This window comes from Rhinoraja longicauda, chromosome 24, assembly GCF_053455715.1.
Source record: "Rhinoraja longicauda isolate Sanriku21f chromosome 24, sRhiLon1.1, whole genome shotgun sequence".
Taxonomy (NCBI): domain Eukaryota; kingdom Metazoa; phylum Chordata; class Chondrichthyes; order Rajiformes; family Arhynchobatidae; genus Rhinoraja; species Rhinoraja longicauda.
In genome coordinates, this window is record NC_135976.1 from 24267889 (window position 1) to 24291190 (window position 23302).

The 23302-nt window shown below is 45.8% G+C and overlaps 1 long non-coding RNA gene across 2 annotated transcripts; it reads left to right on the plus strand.

The window, feature by feature from the left end:
- Positions 1 to 7659: 7659 nt before the first annotated feature.
- Positions 7660 to 21663, plus strand: LOC144605313 (uncharacterized). 2 transcript variants are annotated; one of them, XR_013548836.1, is made up of 4 exons: positions 7660 to 7758; positions 12239 to 12369; positions 14367 to 14462; positions 21159 to 21663. It is a non-coding gene; the product is annotated as an uncharacterized LOC144605313 (long non-coding RNA). The 2 variants fall into 2 exon arrangements; XR_013548835.1 differs by having other exon boundaries at positions 14382 to 14462.
- Positions 21664 to 23302: the final 1639 nt, after the last annotated feature.

Here is a 23302-nt window from a genome sequence, read left to right on the forward strand (position 1 = left end):
AGGGTGTGGAGAGGATGTTTCCAATAGTGGGAGTGTCTTGGACCAGAGGGCATAAATAAAATGACGTTCCTTTAAAATGGAGATGCTGAATTTCTTCAGCCAGAAGGTAGTGAATCCGTGGAATTCATTGCCACAGACGGCTGTGAAGGCCAAGTCATTGGGTATTTTTAAAGCAGAGATTGATAGGTTCTTGATTAGTACGGGCGACAAAGGTTACAGTGAGCAGGCAGGAGAAGGGGGTTGAGAGATATGTTCAGGCAATGCACATTGCTAACATGTGTGTTCAGGAAATGCATAAAGCTGACATGTGTGTTCAGAAGTGCACTGTGCACTCAGTCCAGGAGTGTAGAGTTATGGCAAGGGCCATCTTAACACATGGGCCTGATGGGCACTTGCCCGAGGACCCACGAGCATAGGGGCCCCATGCTGATCTGTATATGTTAAGTGACTTGCAATAAATAAATACTACTTTAAAAATGTAGGTTCAATAAGTGCTTTTTTCGCAACATTTTCGGTCACTAAGTGCTTCTCACAGCGATCTGTAAGTGCTTTTTGCAACAATGTAGCACCCTAAGTCCATCGCTAAGTGCTTTTCGGTAAGTGCTTTTCGCCGGCACGACAGGGGGGGGCTGGTAGGGAAAGGGGGGTGGGGGAGAGTAACGGTAGGGGCCCCAGTACACTGCTTTGCCCGGGGGCCCATAATGCTGTAAAAACGGCCCTGGTTATGGCAGCAACTCTGAATCCAACTTGGGCTGAGATATCACACCCTTGTATTCAACAATCTTCCATCCATCAATCGCAGAGTGTGGTGTTACTCAAAGTCTTCGTCACTGCAGAACCATTCTGCAGAATGTCCAGCAGTGATTGATAAACATACACACATCATCAAAATGGAGCCTCTGATGTTTGTGACAGGGTCAGTGTGCTGGTCATACTGTGTGTAGTTAGAGGCTGATTAACGTCAATCCCTCTATGGGGCATTTCCAAATGCTGAAACAGGCCAGACACCAGCCCCCTCCATGCCACATGCAGTGTTGAAAGCCATTTGCAATTCTATTAACAAAGTTCAAATAGATGTCTGGGCTTGCGGTCGGACTTTGCAAAATATGTATTGGGTGGTCTTCCCGTCTTGAGCAGTTTTTCCTGTGACACTGGGGTGGGGCATGGCTGGGGTTAGTCCTGGCTGTGAGTCAAGCATAGTGTGGGGAGTGTCTTGGACAGATTGGGTCGTAAGAGGGGCTTGACCTCTTGGGTGTGGGTTAGTGGTGGGTGGGGTCTTGGATTGGGTGGTCCTGGATGTGTGGCATCTTGTTGGAGATGGGCTATTGTTGTATGGGGTCCTGTTAGGGGTAGGTTATTGGTGTGTGAGGACCCATTAGTGTGGGGTCAGGCAGCATCTTTGGAGGTGAGCAAAATGGATAGACAACATTTCAGGTTGGGACCCTTCTTCAGACTTCAGGAGTAGAGGGGAAAAGCTGGACTGGTCGTCTGGTCGTGTTGGCACCTACTCGAAGTCGAGTCTTCGGAGGATGTGTGAAGGGCGCAGGCTTCGCAGGTCAGAGTAGGCCCCGTTGGTCGGGCCGGCCCAGGTCAGCTAAAGCCTTCAATCCTGGGGGTCGTAGCATCACCAGACCTGCAGAGATATTAGTGAATATCATTAGAACATTTAGAAACAGTACTTTACTTACAGGTAGAAAAGTGTTTTCGTTCAGAACGGTCTGTCCATTCACTCTGTAGATGTTGCTTTACCCGCTGAGTTTCTCCAGCACTTTGTGTTTGGCACATTCTAGCAGTTCCTTTTCTTCCTCTCTGTTTCCCAGCGGATAAACCATGGATATAACTCTGAATACAGTCATGAGGATTAGGGGGGATGTCTTCACTCCTTACACCACATGCTCACTGCCATCAGGGGGGATGTCTTCACTCCTTACACCACATCCTCACTGCCATCAGGGGGGATGTCTTTGCTCCTTACACCACATCCTCACTGCCAATGCGTGTGTTCTTGCATGTTGGCCCCAGCCGGTCTACCTCACTCCATCATAACCCAAGGTTTAACCCTGGTTACTGGATGCCTTTGTCTGACAGAAACGGCGTGTTGATATTCCTGTCTCTTATTTATCTCTGGATGGTGCCAAATGGGCCAAAGATCATTACAAAGTTTTTCTGATAAAACATTCAAATTTCCAGTATTCACAATTTTATCGCTTGTTGTAAGTTGTTACAACTTATTGTTTTCAGTTACGGTTATCTTTTAGTAAATGTGCAAACCTTCTCTAATGCACTGCTGCAGCTTGTCAAGGGAGTTTAGCAACTCGTCTCAAACTCAACGTCTTTAACAACTGGTGCCAAAGAGCACAGACCATAGAACAGTACAGGAACAGGCCTTTCAGCCCACATTGTCTGTGCCAACAATGACGTCAAATTAAACTAATCTCATCTGCCTTCACATCGTCTGTATCCTTTAGAGATACAGCGTGGAATCAGGCTTTCCGGCCCACCGAGTCTGTGCTGACCAACGCACTAGCACTGTCCTACACACACTAGGGACGATTTACAATTTACAGAAGCCAATTAAACTGCCAACCTGCATGTTTTTGGTGTGTGGGAGGAAAACTGGAGCACCCAAAGAAACCCACATGGTCACAGGGAGAAAGTGGGGTGAATGTTGGTGGGACATGTCCTTGTGGAGTGGGTCATGGAGGGGGCCATTTCTGGCTGCAGTTAGCCCAGTATGTATGAATTAGAGATGGATCTGGAAGAACAATATATGGATCACATGCAGACAGAAGAGATTAGTTTAACTTGGCATCATGGGTTCAGCACAGGCATTATGGACTGAAAGGCCTGTTCCTGAGGTGAACTATTCTATATTCCATGTTCTATGTTTAATGAGGGCAATGCAGTGCCACAGTGGTAGAGTTGCTGCCTTACAGCACCAGAGACCCGGGTTTGGTCCTGACTATGGGTGCTGTCTGTACGGAGTTTGTACGTTACCGCGTGGGGTTTCTGCAGGGTGCTCTGGTTTCTTCCCACATTGCAAAGGTGTGCAAGTTTGTAGGTTAGATAGACAGTCTGAAAAACGTTTCCAATCTGAAAGGTCATCTATTCTTTTTCTCCAGGGATGCTGCCTGACCCGCTGAGTTACTCCAGCATTTTGTGTCTATCTTTGGTATACAATAAAATTACTTGTCCACATGAAGCTCACAGAGTAAGAAGAATACATACAGTAATGATAAATACATCAATAAATACAATGAGCAGTGCGAAGCAACAAAGTCGTGCAAGGTTGTGGTGCATGAGCCAGGATGGCAGGAACGTTTCCCCGCGGAGAACTGTTCGGATCACTGTTCTGTGACTATTTAAACAATTTTGACTGGAATGGGAATGAAACTTTCAACTTCTGTCTCACAATGAATTAAGATTATTGTTAATAACTGATGCTTTGGTTTCTGAGGGGGCCTATTCTTTCACTCTTACCCTATTTCCATTAACGTGCTTATAAAATATCTTTCGATTCTCCTTAATCCTATCTCCCATCAGTGGTGGGGAAGATGCTGGAGTCAATTATAAAAGACGAAATTGCTGAGCATTTGGATAGCAGTAACAGGATCATTCCAAGTCAGCATGGATTTACGAAGGGGAAATCATGCTTGACAAATCTACTGGAATTTTTTGAGGATGTAACTAGGAAAATTGACAGGGGAGAGTCAGTGGATGTGGTGTACCTCGACTTTCAGAAAGCCTTCGACAAGGTCCCACATAGGAGATTAGTGGGCAAAATTAGAGCACATGGTATTGGGGGTAGGGTACTGACATGGATAGAAAATTGGTTGACAGACAGAAAGCAAAGAGTGGGGATAAATGGGTCCCTTTCGGAATGGCAGGCAGTGACCAGTGGGGTACCGCAAGGTTCGGTGCTGGGACCCCAGCTATTTACGATATACATTAATGACTTAGATGAAGGGATTAAAAGTACCATTAGCAAATTTGCAGATGATACTAAGCTGGGGGGTAGTGTGAATTGTGAGGAAGATGCAATAAGGCTGCAGGGTGACTTGGACAGGTTGTGTGAGTGGGCGGATACATGGCAGATGCAGTTTAATGTAGATAAGTGTGAGGTTATTCACTTTGGAAGTAAGAATAGAAAGGCAGATTATTATCTGAATGGTGTCAAGTTAGGAAGAGGGGATGTTCAACGAGATCTGGGTGTCCTAGTGCATCAGTCACTGAAAGGAAGCATGCAGGTACAGCAGGCAGTGAAGAAAGCCAATGGAATGTTGGCCTTCATAACAAGAGGAGTTGAGTATAGGAGCAAAGAGGTCCTTCTACAGTTGTACCGGGCCCTGGTGAGAACGCACCTGGATTACTGTGTGCAGTTTTGGTCTCCAAATTTGAGGAAGGATATTCTTGCTATTGAGGGCGTGCAGCGTAGGTTCACTAGGTTAATTCCCGGAATGGCGGGACTGTCGTATGTTGAAAGGCTGGAGCAATTAGGCTTGTATACACTGGAATTTAGAAGGATGAGGGGGGATCTTATTGAAACATATAAGATAATTAGGGGATTGGACACATTAGAGGCAGGAAACATGTTCCCAATGTTGGGGGAGTCCAGAACAAGGGGCCACAGTTTAAGAATAAGGGGTAGGCCATTTAGAACGGAGATGAGGAAGAACTTTTTCAGTCAGAGAGTGGTGAAGGTGTGGAATTCTCTGCCTCAGAAGGCAGTGGAGGCCAGTTCGTTGGATGCTTTCAAGAGAGAGCTGGATAGAGCTCTGAAGGATAGCGGAGTGAGGGGGTATGGGGAGAAGGCAGGAACGGGGTACTGATTGAGAGTGATCAGCCATGATCGCATTGAATGGCGGTGCTGGCTCGAAGGGCTGAATGGCCTACTCCTGCACCTATTGTCTATTGTCTATTGTCTATTGTCTTGCTCCCTTGTTACCTTTCCAATTTCCCTCTTAAGAATGCTCCTCGGTTTCCTAAACTCCAGGGCTTCACTTGATTACAATTACCTATACCTGGCTCTTGCCTCCTTCTTTCTTCCGACCAGTTTCATTTTTTCTCATCATCCAGGCTTCTTTACCCCCACCTACCGTGCCCTTTACTTTAACAGGAACATTCATGCATTGAACTCTCACCATCAAACTTTTAAAAGCATCCCACTTTCCAAATGTCCCTTTGCCCGCAACAAACTTATTCCATTCGACCTGTCCAATGCCATCAAAGTTGCCCTTGACACACTTCAAGTCACTTGCCCGACCAATTTCTAAGAGTAGGTATCACAAAATGCTGGAGTAACTCAGCAGGTCAGGCAGCATCTAGGAGAGAGGTAACGGGTGACGTTTTGGGTAGAGACCCTTCTTCAGACCCAGTCCCTCTCTCCTAGATGCTGCGTGACCTGCTGAGTTACTCCAGCATTTTGTGATACCTTCGATTTGTACCAGCATCTGCAGTTATTTTCCTACACAATTTCTAAGAGTAGGTCAATTTACAGATCCATTCCTGATTTACAGATCCTATTTACAGATCCATGCATGCTCATCCCTTAGAAAGTGGATGCTTCTGACCAACAAATTCACACTTCTAAAGGTAAATGTAGGTCAATTGCCCATGCTATTAATAAGTACAGGTGGTGATAGCATAAATTCCAGGCCATTGTAGTTCATTGAGGGTGAGATGATGAATGAGCGGAATGTCAGATTCATGGGCAATTTCATTGTTTTGAAATTCTGAAGGCTATTCCCTCAGTTGGCCATTTAATGATAAGGAGTTATCAATTTCTCCCTTGTGGCGCCCTCCACATATTGGCCAAGGACGTTTTTCTGAACACATTTGACAAATTCCACCCTGTCTAAGCCCTTGACACGATGGCAGTCCCAATCTATATTGGGAATGTTAAAATCCCCTCCTGTAACAACCCCATTAGTCTTGCTGCTGCTTGTGTGCGGGATCTTGCTGTGCGGATAATAATAATAATAATAATGCATTTTATTTATATAGCGCTTTTCATATACTCAAAGACGCTTTACAGAGATTTTGAGAACATAGGGAAATGAATAAATAGATAAATAAGTAAATAAATAAATGAACAGAGAAAGGAGACAGAAGGTGAGGTGACCTTCAGTGGTTGAAGGCAGTACTGAACAGGTGAGACTTCAGCGATGTTTTGAATGTGGTGAGTGTGGAGGAGTCTCTAACGGTTTGGGGTAGTGAGTTCCATAGGGTGGGAGCAGCGATGGAGAAAGCCCTGTCCCCCCAGGATCTGAGTTTGGTCCGGATGTGGGGGGATAGGAGATTGGCAGCAGCAGAGCGGAGGGTGCAGGTGGGAGTGTGCCTGTGGAGGAGGTCGGTCAGGTAGGATGGGGCCAGGTTATGGAGGGCTTTGTAGGTTATGAGGAGGATTTTGTACTGGATTATCTGGGGGATGGGGAGCCAGTGGAGTTTATAAAGGACGGGGGTGATATGGTCACGGATCGAGGTGTGTGTGAGTAGACGGGCAGCGGAGTTTTGAATGTATTGAAGTTTATTGATGATTTTTGAAGGTGCGCCATAGAGGAGGCTGTTGCAGTAGTCCAGACGGGAGGTGATGAAGGCGTGGATGAGGGTTTCTGCAGCTGTGGAGGAGAGGGATGGACGGAGACGGGCAATGTTTTTGAGGTGGAAGAAGGCTGTCTTTGTGATGTGTTTGATGTGTTTGTCGAAGGAGAGGGTTTGATCAAGGATGATTCCAAGATTCCGGATGTGAGGTGAGGTGGATACTGGGAGACCATCAATGTTGAGGATGAAGTTTTGGGTGGATTTGGTGAGCGTTTTTGGACCAATGATGATGATTTCAGATTTGTTGCAATTGAGTTTGAGGAAGTTGATTGAAGCCAAGATTTTATTTCAGTGATGCAGTTTGTCAGTGTAGAGTGTGTGGTGGGGGAGATTGACTTGGTGGAGATGAGGAGCTGGATATCATCGGCGAAGCAGTGGAAGTTGAGACCATGACAGCGGATTAATTGACCAAGGGGGAACAGGTAGAGGATGAAGAGGAGGGGGCCAAGGACTGAGCCTTGGGGGACACCTTGGGGGAGGGGAGCGGTGGGGGACTTACAGTTGTTAATGGAGATGAACTGGTGTCTGGATGTCAGCTGCTAGTTCCCCGACAGCAAAGACAACACTTCAAAAGCACACCTGTGACTGAGATATATATGTGGATGTGGTGAAAATCAGAATGTAGGTGCCAGTTCTTCATCAACCGCCAAAGAAGAATAACCAGCTGTTTGTCATGTGTTGCTTGTAGGTTTTGTGCGTGTAACTGTGCTGGTGGTGCGAGCAAGCTACGGTGGACTTTACTCCTCAAAGGTACATTGCAAAGAGTGTTCTGCAGTTTCTACCGAGATATGGCACCATGCCCTGTGTTTTATTGGATAATTGCCATCGCATTATCCACCCGACAGAGGACGGAGAACATCAAAGTGTAAACATTGCAGGACTGGAGCACCACAGGGTGATTAAACCTCCCAGTGACGTCAGTGCCAAGGTCCCTGGTCTGTTTACCTGGAGCAGCACTCAACATGTACATATATGAACTTCTCCAATAGTTCAACTTGGCCACCAGCTGTTCCCTCACAGCTGGCAGATAATAATTATAGCACTTTCAGGCAGTGACTATCTCAAAGTCCCACTCATTCTCCGATAACCTCTCACTTGAGCATGAGCGAACACCAAGGTCAGACCAGGCAGGTGGTGAGGAGGTTTCATCGTGTTTGGGTGAGTTAGTGATATTTAATTCTTCTTATCTGTGTAGATTTGAGAGTGTAGTTTTCATTTGGTAGTTTTTTCTTCTGTAGCCCGTTCTACAATTAGGAATAAAGGCGTAGATTAGTTTCTAAATGGGGAGAGAATCCAGAAATCGGAGGTGCAAAGGGACTTGGGAGTGCTGGTGCAGGATTCCCAAAAAGTTAATCTGCGTGTTGAATCAGTAGTAAAGAAAGGAAATGCAATGCTAGCATTTATTTTGAGAGAGCTTATATAAAAAAAACATTGATGCAATGCTGAGGCTCTATAAGGCGCTGGTCAGGCCGCATTAGGAATATTGAGAGCAATTTTGGGCCCCATATCTGAGGAAGGATGCGCTGCTTCTGGAGAGAGTCCAGAGGAAGTTTACCAGGAGTTTACATGGATAGGACAAGTTTGGATGGATATGGACCAAACACAGGCAGGTGGGACTAGTGTTGCTGGGACATGTTGGCCGGTGTGGGCAAGTTGGGCTGAAGGGGCTGTTTCCACACTGTATCACTCAATGACTCTATGACTCTAAAGATGCCAGGAAAGAGTAGGTTAACATATGAGGAGTGTTTGACGGCACTGGGCCTAGATTCGCTGGAGTTTAGAAGAATGAGGGGGGACCTCTGAAACGTACAGAATAGTGAAAGGCTTGGATAGAGTGGATGTGGAGAGGATGTTTCCACTAGTGGGAGAGTCTAGGACTACGGGTCATATCCTCAGAATTAAAAGGCGTTCCTTTAGGAAGGAGATGAGGAGGCATTTCTTTAGTCAGACAGTGGAGAACCTGTGGAATTTCTTGCCACAGAAGGCTGTGGAGACAAAGTCAGTGGATATATTTAAGACAGAGAAAGATGGATTCTTGATTAGGACAGGTGTCAGAGGTTATGGGGAGAAGGCAGGAGAATGGGGATAGGAGGGAGAGATAGATCAGCCATGATTGAATGGCGGAGTAGACTTGATGGTCCGAATAGCCTAATTCTACTCCTATCTCTTATGATATTATGATCTTATGATCTAATGAATTCCTAATCTGATCTTCACACTCCATTACCCATCTTTGCTCATCGCTCTATGATTTCCTTAAAACTACTGATGTGCAGTAACATATTCAGTGGAATGAATTCCTGATGTATTTCACAAGTACTCCACACCTGTGTGAAAAAGGGGTTCCTGTTCCCATTCCAAATAAGCCTACACCTTATTTAAAAAATATACTTCCACATATCTATCTGCATGTGGCCTATATCCCTCTGTTGGCAGGGTGCTGTGGACTGATGGACCTGTCCCTGTCTTGTCCTGTTCTATGTTCTATGTATCTTCTATGTTTATATGTAGCTTCCCATCAAACAACATTTGTCAAAGATAGACCCAAAATGCTGGAGTAACTCAGCGGGTCAGGCAGCATCTCTGGAGAAAAGGAATAGGTGACATTTTGGGTTGAGACCCTTCTTCAGACTGAGAGTCAAGGGAGAGGGAAACGAGCGATATGAAAAGGCACAAAGATCAAATGAATGAAAGGTATGCAAATGGACAAATCAAAGCCAGCAACGATGATCATGGAAAGGTGGACCCCACAATAGTCCATTGTTGGTTGTGAAGAAAGTGACAACGAGTGGATACAAACAGTGAAGCTAAGCATGATGACTGTGAAACTAGTAGAGTCATAGAGTCATAGAGTGATACAGCCTCACAACTTTCTGAATGAAAAATTATTGCCTCATCTCTGTTTTAAATGAGTGACTCTTAATTCTTAAACAGTGACCCTTAGAGTCATAGAGTCATGGAGTGATACAGTGTGGAAACGGGCCCTTTGGCCCAACTCGCCCACACCGGCCAACAATGTCCCAGCTACACTAGTCCCACTTGCCTGCACTTGGTCCATATCCCTCCAAGCCTGTCCTATCCATGTACCTGTCTAAAAGTTTCTTAAATGATGGGATAGTCCCAGCCTCAACTACCTCCTCTGGCAGTTTGTTCCATGCGCCCACCACCCTTTGTGTGAAAAAGTTACCCCACGGATTCCTATCAAACCTTTTCCCCTTCACCTTAAACCTATGTCCTCAGGTCCTCAATTCCCCTTCTCTGGGCAAAAGACTCTGTGCATCCACCCGATATTCCTTTCATGATTTTGTATACCTCTATAAGATCTCCCCTCATCTTCCTGCACTCCATGGAATCGAGACCCAGCCGACTCAACCTATCTCCAGTTTTTTGTGCTATCAGCAAGCATGCTGTGAATGGTGGCGTGGGAGTAGGAGTGATGCATTTGAGATCACTAAGAGAGAGCTCGGCTTAACGGGGTGCGGCAAATTTAACGAGCGTGCACTGAAGGTGTGGGGTTCTTGGGCTAAGTGTGGTGGGTGTGACTGCATGGGTTCCACAAGGGTTTGTTGGAGAATTTGGGCTGGATTGAGTGGTGAAGTTGATGTTTAAAAGGGTGTTTATCCTAACAATCACTGGGGCAGAGGTTGTGAAGAGACCCAAGTTGGATAGACTGGCCTGTAATTTATAACTGTCAAAGATTGTCCGTGGTGCAATTGAGAAGTGGAAACCAATTGCTATCAGGATAATGAAAGATCACAACAAGCCCAGAATTCCAATGAGTGAGTCAAATACAATCCGGGCTGCAGACACATTCCCGACCACTAAACATCCTTGATAAGCAGCAACATTAATGAAGAGAAGCAGTCCCTGTCTCAGCTGTCTGAGCTCCCTTTGTCTGCATGTTAACTGTTGACAAGCCAAAACCATGTGGCTTCAATGCACATAGTCTGTAATTAGTCATTTAGCATGTTCAGGATAGATTCTTTACCACATGATTGTTAGAATGTCATTAAAGAACAACGCTACCACATTGAGATTCATCTGGTAGAATCATACAGCATAGAAATGCTCACCAATTCAATAGACAATAGACAATAGGTGCAGGAGTAGGCCATTCGGCCCTTTGAGCCAGAACCGCCATTCAATGTGATCATGGCTGATCATTCTCAATCAGTACCCCGTTCCTGCCTTCTCCCCATACCCCCTGACTCCACTATCCTTAAGAGCTCTATCTAGCTCTCTCTTGAATACATTCAGAGAACTGGCCTCCACTGCCTTCTGAGGCAGAGAATTCCACAGATTTACAACTCTCTGACTGAAAAGGTTTTTCCTCATCTCCGTTCTAAACGGCCTACCCCTTATTCTTAAACTGTGGCCCTTGGTTCTGGACTCCCCCAACATTGGGAACATGTTCCTGCCTCTAACGTGTCCAACCCCTTAATAATCTTATATGTTTGGATAAGATCCCCTCTCATCCTTCTAAATTCCAGTGTATACAAGCCTAGTCGCTCCAGTCTTTCAACATAATTCCTCGCCTTTTAAACACTAATTCCACGCTGACTATCCATTTACAGAAATTCTACACTTATCCCTTTTTCTTCCCCATCTTATTGCATTGCATGGTATGTCTTTGGGATGTGAAAGGAAAGCAGAGTACCCACAGCAATCCAAGTGATCACACGGAGAGCATGCAAACTCCACACAAAACACAGCCGAGGTCAGGATTGAACCCGGATCACTGGAGCGGTAAGGCATTGACTGCCAGCCGCACCGGTCTTGTGTGTTGACAGAGAATAACATCTCAGAGTGGACTTGAATATTTTAAGCAAAGTTGGATAAATGCATGGGAGAAAGGAATTGGTGAGGTGGGACCATAAGACATAGGAGCAGAATTAGGCCATTCAGCCCATCGAGTCTACTCCATCCTTCAATCATAGCTGATCTATTTTTCAGTCTCAACCCCATTCTCCTGCCTCCTCCCCAGAACCTTTGACACCCTAAAAAGAATCTCTCAATCACTGCTTTAAAAATGTCAAATAACGTCCTCTGCAGCCGTCTGTGGCAATGAATTCCATTAATTCAAGACCCACTTGCAAAGGCTGGTGTGGAGCACACATTGACCATTGGGCTGTTTGTGTGCCACACACCAGGCACCCTCTTGAAGCATGACATCTAACTGCTGCACTAACCCACTCTCCACGCCCTCTGAGCTCACTGCTGAGAGGATGTCCTACCTGCTTCCTGACCTCGTACCATGATGTCTGCTCCCACGGCGTTCTCTCTACTGCATTCACTCATAGTCACACAGCTTGGAAACAGGCCCTTCAGCCCATTGAGTCTGTGCCCACCACTGAGCGCCCATTTACTCTCATCCACATCCTACACTAATCCCACTTGTTTTTTTGAGCAGAGAACCTTGAACCTCTGTAAAATCCATAGTTGCGTCAGAGATCAATGAAATTCCACTTCTTGTCTGAATGTGTCATTGGCCCATTATGGTGTGGGGATCTGCTCCAGGGTCTGATCGTTGGTCTGATCTGTTCAACGATTAAGGAGGAAGGAGAAAGGGGTAGGATTGCTCCTCCTAGCTCTGTAACATGATGTGGCCACGGAGAACTTATATCTGCCTCCCTCATAGAAAGCCCATAAGGAAAGGAGCTCAGGTCAACAGTCTGAAGAAGGGTTCCGACCCGAATTGTCACCAATTCCTTTTCTCCAGAGATGCTGCCTGATCCAATGAGTTACTCCAGCATTTGGTGTCTATCTAAGGTAAGGAGCTCAACAATGACAGCATCAGCCGCTCAGTTACACTAACCATACATTGATCCCATATTATTCTCCCGCCAATTCTCTGCCAGATTCTACCACTCACGTACACACTGTGGGGCAATTGACAGTGACCCCCACAGTGGCCAATTAACCCATCAACTCACAGGTCTTTAGGAAGTGGCAGGAAACTGGAGCACCCTGGGGAAACCCACGTAGTCGCAGGGAGAACGTGCCAATTCCAGGCAGACCGAGTGAAGGATCGATCTTGTGTCTCGGGACCTGTGAGGTGGTGGCTTGAACTGCCGTGCCACCATGCCTCCCGAACCTCGGGGCTGACCTTTTACCAACCTGCTCTGACCTTTTTAGGGCCGAAAACAGAATTAGTGACGGCCTCAGAATCTCCTGGCCTGGGTGTGATGGTGTCTGAATCAAGCAGTGACTCTCATCAATGCCCAGAGAGAAGTCCCCAATGGACAAACCTTCCTCTTGAGTGAATTGTACAAAGCAACTATGAAATGGGTCAGATAAGGCAGGAAGTGGCACGAGCAAGTTTGTTTTTAGGCATAACCGCTGCCTGATTCTAATTTTGACTGATTGAAAGCATATTTCTGTGTCGTGTAACCCCAGTGAACCAAATTGGGTTTGCATTCCTGCGTTTGACCTCTACTGACACGGAGAATGAATTGACGAGCTGCAGCCGGCTGTGATGTTTACCCGATGCAGAGGTTGAGTTGGGTGCGTCGTCTTCTCTCACCCAACTCCCCATTTAACTTCCCTCTTCTTGCACAGAAGCTGCAAGCCGAACGTTCTACCCAGCTGTCCTTTGCCGGCATTTGCACTGCCCATAAGACACTCCCCAATTACTTGCCTAACACATTACCGCTGCCATTCATCTCCTCTCCACAGCATATAGAACATAGAACAGACCAGCACAGAATGGCCCTCAATTTATTTTTCTGAACATTAAGCCAAGCTGATCGCACCTGCCTATACATGATCTACATCCCTCTATTCCCTGCACTTCCATGTGCCTATTTAAAAGCCTCTTCAACGCCACTATTGTATCTGCCTTCTCCACCACCACCTCTGGCAATGCGTTCCAGGCCTCGGCTACTCTCTGTGTAAAGAAAATCTGTCCCGCACTTGCGTATTAAACTTTCCCCTGTTTAGTTCAATTTAGTTTTGTTTATTGTCACGTGTACTGAGGTGCAGTGCTTCACAGGGGGGAGAACTGGCTTCCGATCCTTGGGTGCCTGCCCCTCCCCCCACTCCCTTCTCCCTCCCGTCTCCCCACCACTGCCACTGCCTCCTCTTTCTCCCCTGGAGTTTCCGACATACTCCACCTTAGAAGCAACAGCAGGTGAGAGGGAAGGGAGCCCCACGATAACCGAGTGCATTCTGTCAGAGGAACGTGAGCCGCACCTACAGCCGTGTAAATGAATGGTCCAGGAGAAGGTCAAGGCTTGAAAACTAAGACGATGCTGAACTTTGACTTTCCCTACATCTATATACTAAAACTCTCATTTGTTTGTTTGTTTGTTCCTGAATTACAGCCAAAACGGTACACGATAGCGCGACAATTTTAGGCCCACCTTACTCACCGTCGTCCCTTTGGTTCTAATGGAAGAAGTTGCATTGAAATTGGTGTTAAATATTTTAAGTTATTCACATTTTAAAGTTTAAATCTATCTCCCTGGGAGGGATAGGGAGGGAGGGAGGGAGGGAGGGAGGATAAGGGGGGTTGAGGGGGATGGAGTGGGGGGAGGGGAAGGGGAGGTGAAAGAGGGGAGCGGGAGGGGGAGGGGAGGAGGAGGGGGGAGGGGAGGGGGATTTGGGAGGGGGAGGGAGGAGGAGGGGGGAGGGTGGAGATGGGGGGAAGGGAATGGGGGAGGGCAGAGGGGTGGAGAGGGGAGGGGGAGGGGGGGAGGAGAGGGTGCTGCACCAATGCAGGACCCAACGGGTCCATGTGGTCTAGTTTGATCTAAAATTATGCCAAGATTCTGTATCAACAGTGCGACACTAGCTGCCGAAGAACCTTGGGCAAGGGAAGGAACAGCAGAGATTGTAACAGCTCAGTAGAAGAGGACTCAGCGGTGAGTAACAGTGGCGGAGGCAGCGATGCTGGTGCAAAGGTTCCCACATTACAGGAACTTTACAAATACACTCTGCATGGCTGGGCTATTCCAACACCTGGCGGAGTATCTCTATTACAGACACAAACCAGGGTTGAGTGAAGTGACCACAGAACAGATCGGTTCCAAACAATCCCAGTGCAGAATTACAGAGTTGTAGAATCTCAGAGCACAGGAGCACGCCCTTCAGCCCATTGAGTCTGGGCCAGCTATCAACTACCGGTTTACGCTCATTCCCACATCAATCCCACTTTATTGTCACCATCATTATTATTAAGTCACTCTCAGATTCTAGCACTCGCCTCCACACGAAGGGGTAATTTAAAGTGGCCAATAAACTGACCAACCCGCACATCTTAATGATATGGGAGGAAACCCACGGGGTCACAAGAAAGAAATTGCAAACTCCACACAGACAGCAGCCAAGGTCAGGAGTAAACACAAAATCGAGGCAGATCGCAGATCAGGAAGGGGAAAGTACCACCCATCCACAGTGAAACAAGGACATTGCCACGGCCACAAGGACGAGTGTGCGAGAGGTGTGCACAGCTTTCTGGTGTTGGTGAACAGCAGATCAAAACGGACTGAGGCAAAGTGCAAAAGGGTTGCACCACCCCACTGAAACCAGCAAGACCTGCAACTACTTTTGCAACAAACAATCTTCCCCTGCGATTGCATCAGATAATGATCGGTAATCTGATTTCTTCAATGTGAACTGTTCGTGGTGGAGGCTGATATCGCTATGAAGCATCAAAATGTGAGGTTTCGTCTGACCACACTCCAGGACAAGCCACTCCAGAACAGGACCATCCAGGACAGGGTGCTCCAGGACAAAACACACTCCAAGGCAGGACATTATAGTGTCTCCTGAGACATGTTTACATGTCTGTTGTGCTGCTGCAAGTAAGAAATGTCATTGTTCCGTTTCAGGACAGTAAAACACTTTTGACTCTTGACTCCAGGACAGGACAGGTTCTAGGACAGGGGCCTCCACATATGCACAGGCCACACTTATAGAGGTCTCTAGTGTAGAGAGGCAGCAGCACCTCCACCTGCTCTAGGGGGATCACTGTGAAGGCCTCCTCAATAAAATACGTTTGCTAGCCAATAATGTCTCGGTGATGGTCACACATCTGTCACTGTTTGGCAGTAACAGGGGCACTACATATGGTTCCTATTTACAACACGACAAGGGTGGCTGGTCACCACTGGAACAAAGCCCTGACCCACAACAAGATGAATGCACGTCTAAATTGGACAACCCAAATGGGAGAAGTTGAACAAAAAGAAGTTTGGCTTCTCCTGACCCAGCAATTCCTTTGTCTTTTTGCCATCCGATTATTTGTAACTGTTGATTTCAACCTCTTGTGTCACTGTTCTTGGCTTTGCAGCAAGATGGACCCACATCAAAGTCATTGTTTCGTCACCAGAAGTCCCAAAGCTGCTGTAAACAAAGAGAAAATTATCGTTATTGGTTGAGCAATAGAACGTTCCGGCAAAGCAGAAACAGGAGCTGGTTCCGTCCAATGTAACTCTGATATCAAACAAATCTTGGCCTGGGTTGATGTGATGTGTATGGGAATTTAAAATGTTTCTGCGTGTTTCGAGAGGGCGAATATTATGCACGGTTTCCAGAAGGAGTTTACTTTCCCGAAGAGTGACTGATTTAGTCAGACTTTCACACCCAGGATGCAATCTAACTCATACCATGGGGAATTGATAATGGTGCAGAATAATATATTTGCCTCACCTAACTGATGGCACATTGCTAACTTGCAAAGACCGGCTGAAGACTTGCTCCACATAATCAGTTGATTCACACAGGGTAGTACACAGGTGGTGATCCTTCATACACAAACACCCCTCTAGTAAACCAGAGGACACCTATAGCACGTCCAGAACTAAGGTGAGTTTCACAGAAGAAGGCAGTTGTTGTTTTACAGACATTAATAATCCACCAATATCCATCAGCACTCAATACTCCCCATTTAAGCCTGTCCTGTGCCACCTCATACAATCAAAGCTTACCTAACCACAGCCCAGCCAGCCTGTTGCTCCCTGTTCAACCATAACCGCACAAGATTCAAGGCGGCACAGTGGTGCAGCAGGTAGTGTTGTTGCTTCACAGCATAAGAGACCCGGGTTCAATTCCTGACCTTGGGTGTTGTCTGTGTGGATTTTGCACGTTCTCACTGTGACCATGTGGATTTCCTCCGGATGTTCCAGTTTCCTCCCACATCCCAAAGACCTGCAGGTTTAGAGGTTAATTAGCCTCTGTAAATTGGCCCTAGTATGCAGGGAATGGAATAACATAGAACCAGTGTGAACGAATGACTAATGGTCAACATGGACAGGAAGAGCCTATTTTTGTGCTCTATCTTTAATAATAATAAGTAAGCCTCTCCCTGCACTTCCACAAGCATTTAATAGCATTTAAGCACTATTAAATGCTTATAGTAGCATATAAGAGCTAAAAGGCTCTTAAATGCCACTATCGTATCTGCTTCCATTGTCACCCCTGGCAATGTGTTCCAGGCCCCCATCATTCTCTATGTAAAAAGCTTTCCAGCCCATCTCCATTAAACTATCCCCTTCTCACCTTACAGCCATGTCCTCTAGTGTTGGACATTTCCACTGTGAGAAAAAGGTTGTGACTGTCTACCCTATCTATGCATCTTATGGTGTTGGAAGGAACTGCAGATGCTGGTTGAAATCAAAGATAGACACAAAATGATAGAGTAACTCAGAAGGCTGAAGAAGTGTCTTGACCCAAAACATCCCCTATTCCTTCTCTCCAGAGATGCTGCCTGACCCGCTGAGTTACTCATGTATTTTGTATCATGTATTATGCGTCTCATAGGTTGCTTTAACACTAGAGAGATTCTTAGCCATTTCCGCTGCATCATCCAATAGACAATAGGTGCAGGAGTAGGCCATTCAGCCCTTCGAGCCAGCACCGCCATTCAATGCGATCATGGCTGATCACTCTCAATCAGTACCCCGTTCCTGCCTTCTCCCCATACCCCCTCACTCCGCTATCCTTAAGAGCTCTATCCAGCTCTCTCTTGAAAGCATCCAACGAACTGGCCTCCACTGCCTTCTGAGGCAGAGAATTCCACACCTTCACCACTCTCTGACTGAAAAAGTTCTTCCTCATCTCCGTTCTAAATGGCCTACCCCTTATTCTTAAACTGTGGCCCCTTGTTCTGGACTCCCCCAACATTGGGAACATGTTTCCTGCCTCTAATGTGTCCAAAATTATCTTATATGTTTCAATAAGATCCCCCCTCATCCTTCTAAAATCCTTCACTCATTAGTATTTTAGTCATCCATGACTCACAACTATTGTAAACTCGGACAAATAATGAACTGCGGAGGCGAAAGGTTATTATAGTAAGCAAACAAGTGGTTGCTAAACGATTGTGTTTTTGCAGCTATTTACTGGAGGAACTTGGTTCATTATGACAGTACACAAGTTCAACGTTCAAATAACCTGCAATGTTAAAGCAATGCTTTTGAACGTTTTATTCATTCAGTGTGTGTTGAAGAGCCTGCCAATGACACGGGCCAGTCCAAGGGAATCACTGCCAACTTTTCACTTAGTACTTACATTTTTGAAGTGGTCAAAAGTTTCTGGCTCCCACAGGCGGACATGAAACACATTTGGGCATTTGCAGCTGGGTTTGGTGGGCACACACTCCCAGCGTGAGCTGTCACCTGGGGGAGGAAGGGAATCATCTTGATCTGACGTGTGCCAACATGCCTTGGTGTTAGCTCAAGTTCCGAGATGCACAATCAATGGGTTTAAAGGCCAGTAACTGGTCGATGTACCAGACCGAATGCAGGCGGTGTTGGCTTGTGTTGGTGAAAGGTATGGTTGGCACCAGAATGAAGGAGACACACTGTCCATCCATTCAGGCTTAGGACTGCATAAAAAACACATGCTGGAGGAACTCAGCGGGTCAGGCAGCATCCGTGGAGGAGAATGGACAGACGATGTTTCTCGTCATGATCCTTCTTCAGACTGATGGAGAGGTTCAGAGAAAGTTGCTAAAGAGAGGTGAAATGAGGGAGTGATTGGCAGACGGGTGGAAAAAGTAACCATAGATGGAGGTGAAATGGAGGCAAAAGGGTGGAGATGTTAAATCAGATCAGGAAGGAAGAGGTGGAGCAAAATGTAAAACTGGAGGGAGAGGTAGTGGAAGGGAACTGGGAGGAAGGGGATAAGCTAATAAAAGGAACATGGGGGAACTGTGAATTGGGAAAGGTGGGAGATGAGCAGAAGAAGGAGGCTACAGGAACAGGGTGGCGGGCAGTGGGGGAAATGGACATGCCAGGGAGGGAGGGGGTGGGGGGGAAACAGGGCGGATGAGAGGGGGTTGTGGGGGGGGAATTGGAAGGTTTCCCTGAAATTGGAGAATTCAATGTTCATGCCATTGGGTTGTAGGCGACACAAGCGGAATAGGAGGTGCTGTTCTTCCTCACCCCAAAGACATAGAGGCTGATAGGTTGCCTAGCCACAGTGGTAATATGTGCTCAGCATAGACTGAGAATCGTCAATGGCAACACCGTTGGCTGTGGTCAGGCTGATTCATTCCATCTCACTGCGGTGAAACTTGAAGATCAGAACTCCTACTTCCACGACTGACTCCTACAACAGCCCTGGTGGTAAGGAAGCATGAAAGTGGTTTTAAGTTTTTCGGTGAGAGGGGAATGATTTTAGGTGAAAAGGACCTGTAAAGCAAATATTTCGCACAGAGGGTACATGTATATGGGACGAGTTGATAGAGGAGATGGTAGAGGCAGGTACAATTACAATGTTTCCATGCTGTATAACTCAATGAATCTGTGAATCCACTGCGTAAAATGTGAAAAAACTGACATAAAAGTGTATTTGGGTATTAATAGAGATGCATTTCCAATAGTCCGGAAGTGGCAAAGATATGGGATCATCAAAGTTTTACTGTAGCTTGTCCATTCTCCCCACAGCACATGACACATAGCAAGACAAGAACAATCTGTGGCAGACTTGTTATTCACTCTCAGGGACCCAGAACTGAAGCCTGAACAACACTATGATAATAAAAGCTAAAAGGTGTACAGATAGAAAATAAGAATTTAAAAAACATGTGAATGCAGGAAATAGACAGGAAATCAGGCAGCAACTGTGGAGAGAGAAAAATGATGAAGGTACCACATAACCAACCTTCCTTCAGAATCAAGAAAACTTACAAATCAAAAGTGCTTGAGGTTGCAATGAGGACAAAGAAGTGCAGAACACAACGCAAACGGGTGTGAGAGTGTGAGCCAGATAACAAGATGCTGTTTAGAAGAAATATGCTGGACATGCGACTCCCACTCCAGAATTAAAGGCATCCTTGAAGTGTGTATGATTATCTTGTCTGTTTAACCTTTTATGCATGAGTCATATTTTAACTGGCTTGAAGTGTGTAGTTACTCCATTTTTTTTAAATATTGAAGGAAGATTTATCCTTTTAGTTACTCAGGAGAGAGAGAGATAAAAGAAGTGTGGGTATGGGAGAGAGAGAGAGAGAGAGAGAGAGAGAGAGAGAGAGAGAGAGAGAGAGAGAGAGAGAGAGAGAGAGAGAGAGTATGTATATATGTATGACAGAAAGAACAAAGACAATAGGTGTGAAGTTCATTTTAAGAAATTATCAATATGAGAGATTTTGCTGAGAGTTGAACTTAAATCTTTGCAGTCTTGGCTCTTTTGTTTTAAGTCCAGAAGTGTTCATATTATCTTTAAGGAATGGGGATGCTAATTATTTTAGTTATTTTAGTCATTTAGGGTTTAGTTAATCAGACCCAAAGCGCTTGAAAAGAAAATAACAGCGAGTTGCATCTTATTGGGTGGTTTACAAATTATGTTTGTGTCTCGTTCTTTCTTCCTGCCTGTCAACTGCAATACAGTAAAGAATGCAAACAAAACAAATCACATCCCAGGATGAGGCTTTCCATTCCAGGACATCTGAGTTGTTCTCTTTCTTCAGTAAACGTGGTTTTCCCCGAGCTGTCATAGATCGGTTCCTCAACTGCTTCTCCTCTGTGTCCCATAGTTCTGCTCTCACTCTCCCCCACCCCCCAGACATAAGGATAGCATTCCCCTGGTCCTTACATTTCACCCCACCAGCCTCTGTATAAAACACATCATTTACCAGCATTTCTGCCACCTTAAAATATGATCCCAGCACATTGGAGATGGCAGAACATTCCCATCTCCACCTGTTTCTACCTTCTGCTGAGACTGCTCCCTCCGCAAATCCTTGGTTCACTCTTTTCCCTTCGCTCCAAAACCTCCCCATCCCCAAGAACTTTCCTCTGCAACCGCAGGAGATGTACCATCTATCCCTACAGCTTCTTCCTTGCCTCCATCCGAGGACCCAGCAGGCCTTCCAGGTGAGACGCAGGTTCATATGCACCTCCTCTAACCTCATCTACTGTATTCAGTGTTCCCGATGTGGACTTATCACCGGGTGGCGCCAGCAATAGCTGCCTCACCAACAGTCTGCCTGTCCCTTCCTTCTTTGTGTTTTAATGGTACGTGTTAAATGTATGTTTTTAATGTTCTTTAGCTTGTTTTATGTGGGGGGTGGGGGAAACATTCTCTAACCTTGACGGAGATGTGATTTTTTTCAGTATTGTATCTCCGTCCGCACTGCAGTATAACGTCGAGGGGCTGGCGCCTTTGCTGGAGACTGACATTTGAGTGCCCCATCGTGGGGAGCCGACGGGACTTTAACATTGCGGAGCCAGTGATCACTTTGCCAGGGATCGACCTCGGAGCTCCAACCGTGGGTGCTTGCGGACTTAACATCACGGAGCTTGCGGTCTCTGCTTTGACACCGACTTTGGGAACTCCAATTCACAGGAGCTTCGACCGCCCCAACGCGGGAGCTTCGACCGTCCCGAAGCGGGAGCTTCGACCGCTGGCTGCGGGAGCTTTGACTGCCCCGACCGCGGAATAATAAAGAGGAAGTAGATTGGACTTTTTTGCCTTCCATCACAGTGAGGAATGTGGGGAATCTGCTGTGGTGGATGTTTATGTTAACCTTTACGTAGTTGTGTGTCTAGTTGCTTTTTTTTCCATGTGGCTGTATGGTAATTCGCATATCACTGTACCTTGATTGGTACATGTGACAATAAAAGACCTTTGAAACCTTTGACTTCTTTACATCTGTGAGACCAAGAGAAGATTCGGTGACCGTTTTGCCGACCACTGGCACTCAGTTTACCAAGACCTGCAGGATCTCCCATTTGCTAACCATTTTAATTCCCCTTCATATTCTCATACTGACCTTTCAGTCCTGAGCCTCCTCCATTGCAAGTGTGAGGCCATGTGCAAACTGGAAGAACAGCACCTTATATTCCTCTTGGATCGCCTACAACCTAATGGTATGAACATAGATTTGTCCAATTTCAGGCAACTAGCCTACAAACCTCCACCTTCTAGACACCCCTCCCCCCCAAACTCCCACCCCCGTTTTCTCAGTGCCCCACCTGAACTTGCACCCATTTCTCAATTTGCCCTCCCCTTCCACTTATATTTCTTCCTCTGGGGTCACAGTTTGCACTTCTATCCTTATCTCACACCTTTTGCCTTTTCATCTCTGGCCTTGTTCGATCATTTGCCGATCAAAACCCATTCTCATCTGTATCCATTACACGCCAAGCTCTGTCCTGTCCCGTCCCTTCTCTCTTCCAGCTTTCTCTCCCCCATCATAATTAATCTGAAGAAATGTCCCGACCTGAAACATCACCTTTCCATGTTCGCCAGAGATGCTGCCAGGCCCATTGAGTACTTTGTGTCTTCTTTTCCAAACCAGCATCCTTGTTTCTCCATACCAGTTAGGTAGCCTGCTCGTGATCAAAACAGTGGAGTTATCATGTTGTTTTGAAGAGACAAGAGAAACTGATTCTGAACATTTCTAATAGAAGAGACTTGTATTCAGCAGTGATCATGTGTAATTCCACATTGGCCATGTGAAATGCAGATTAATGTTGAGAGTTATGTGAAAATATTTAATTCCAGATATTAAAATTTCATTCGTTAAAAATTGGCATCCAAAGAATAATTGAATGGCATTTTGGGAAATTTCCAATGCAGAAATAATGGTTTAAAGGTCTGACACAAATCCCACAGAGAAACTTGTTTTTAAACAATTCATTTAGTCAAACATACAGGTAAAAATCTAAATTGGGAGTTAAAAAGGATAGATTTTTGGATTTAGATCAATGAAGGTAAAGCCAAGGTAATATTTTACAATGGAAATATATGAAGGAGTATTGAAACAAACTCCGAATATCCATTTTAGCCAGTGAATCATTACTTTAAAAATAGATGAACACTGGAGGAAGTCTAAAGGAGATTCACCAGGCTACTTCCTGGAATGTGAGTGTTGTCCTATAAGAGAGACTAAATAGTTTAGGTCAGTATTAGTTGGAGTTTAGACGAATTAAGTGTTAAATCTCAAGGGTACTTGCCGGAGTAGATGGCAGATTACTGAGAGAGTCACAAAGGGTCAAAGCTTCAAAATAAAGGGACGTTTAACACTGAGATGCCTAGAGATTTCTCAGAGGACAGTGAATCTCAACCTAAAAACATCTTAAATGACACCATTGTAAATGCCTCCAGCATGAATCCTAACTGTGCGATTCAGCCACCTATCACTCAGTCTAAAATATTTGTGCTGCTCATCTCCTTTACATTTTGCTCTTCTCACCTTAAAGATAAGCCCTCTAGTCTTTGACATTTCCACTCTGGAATTCTCTGCCCTATCAGG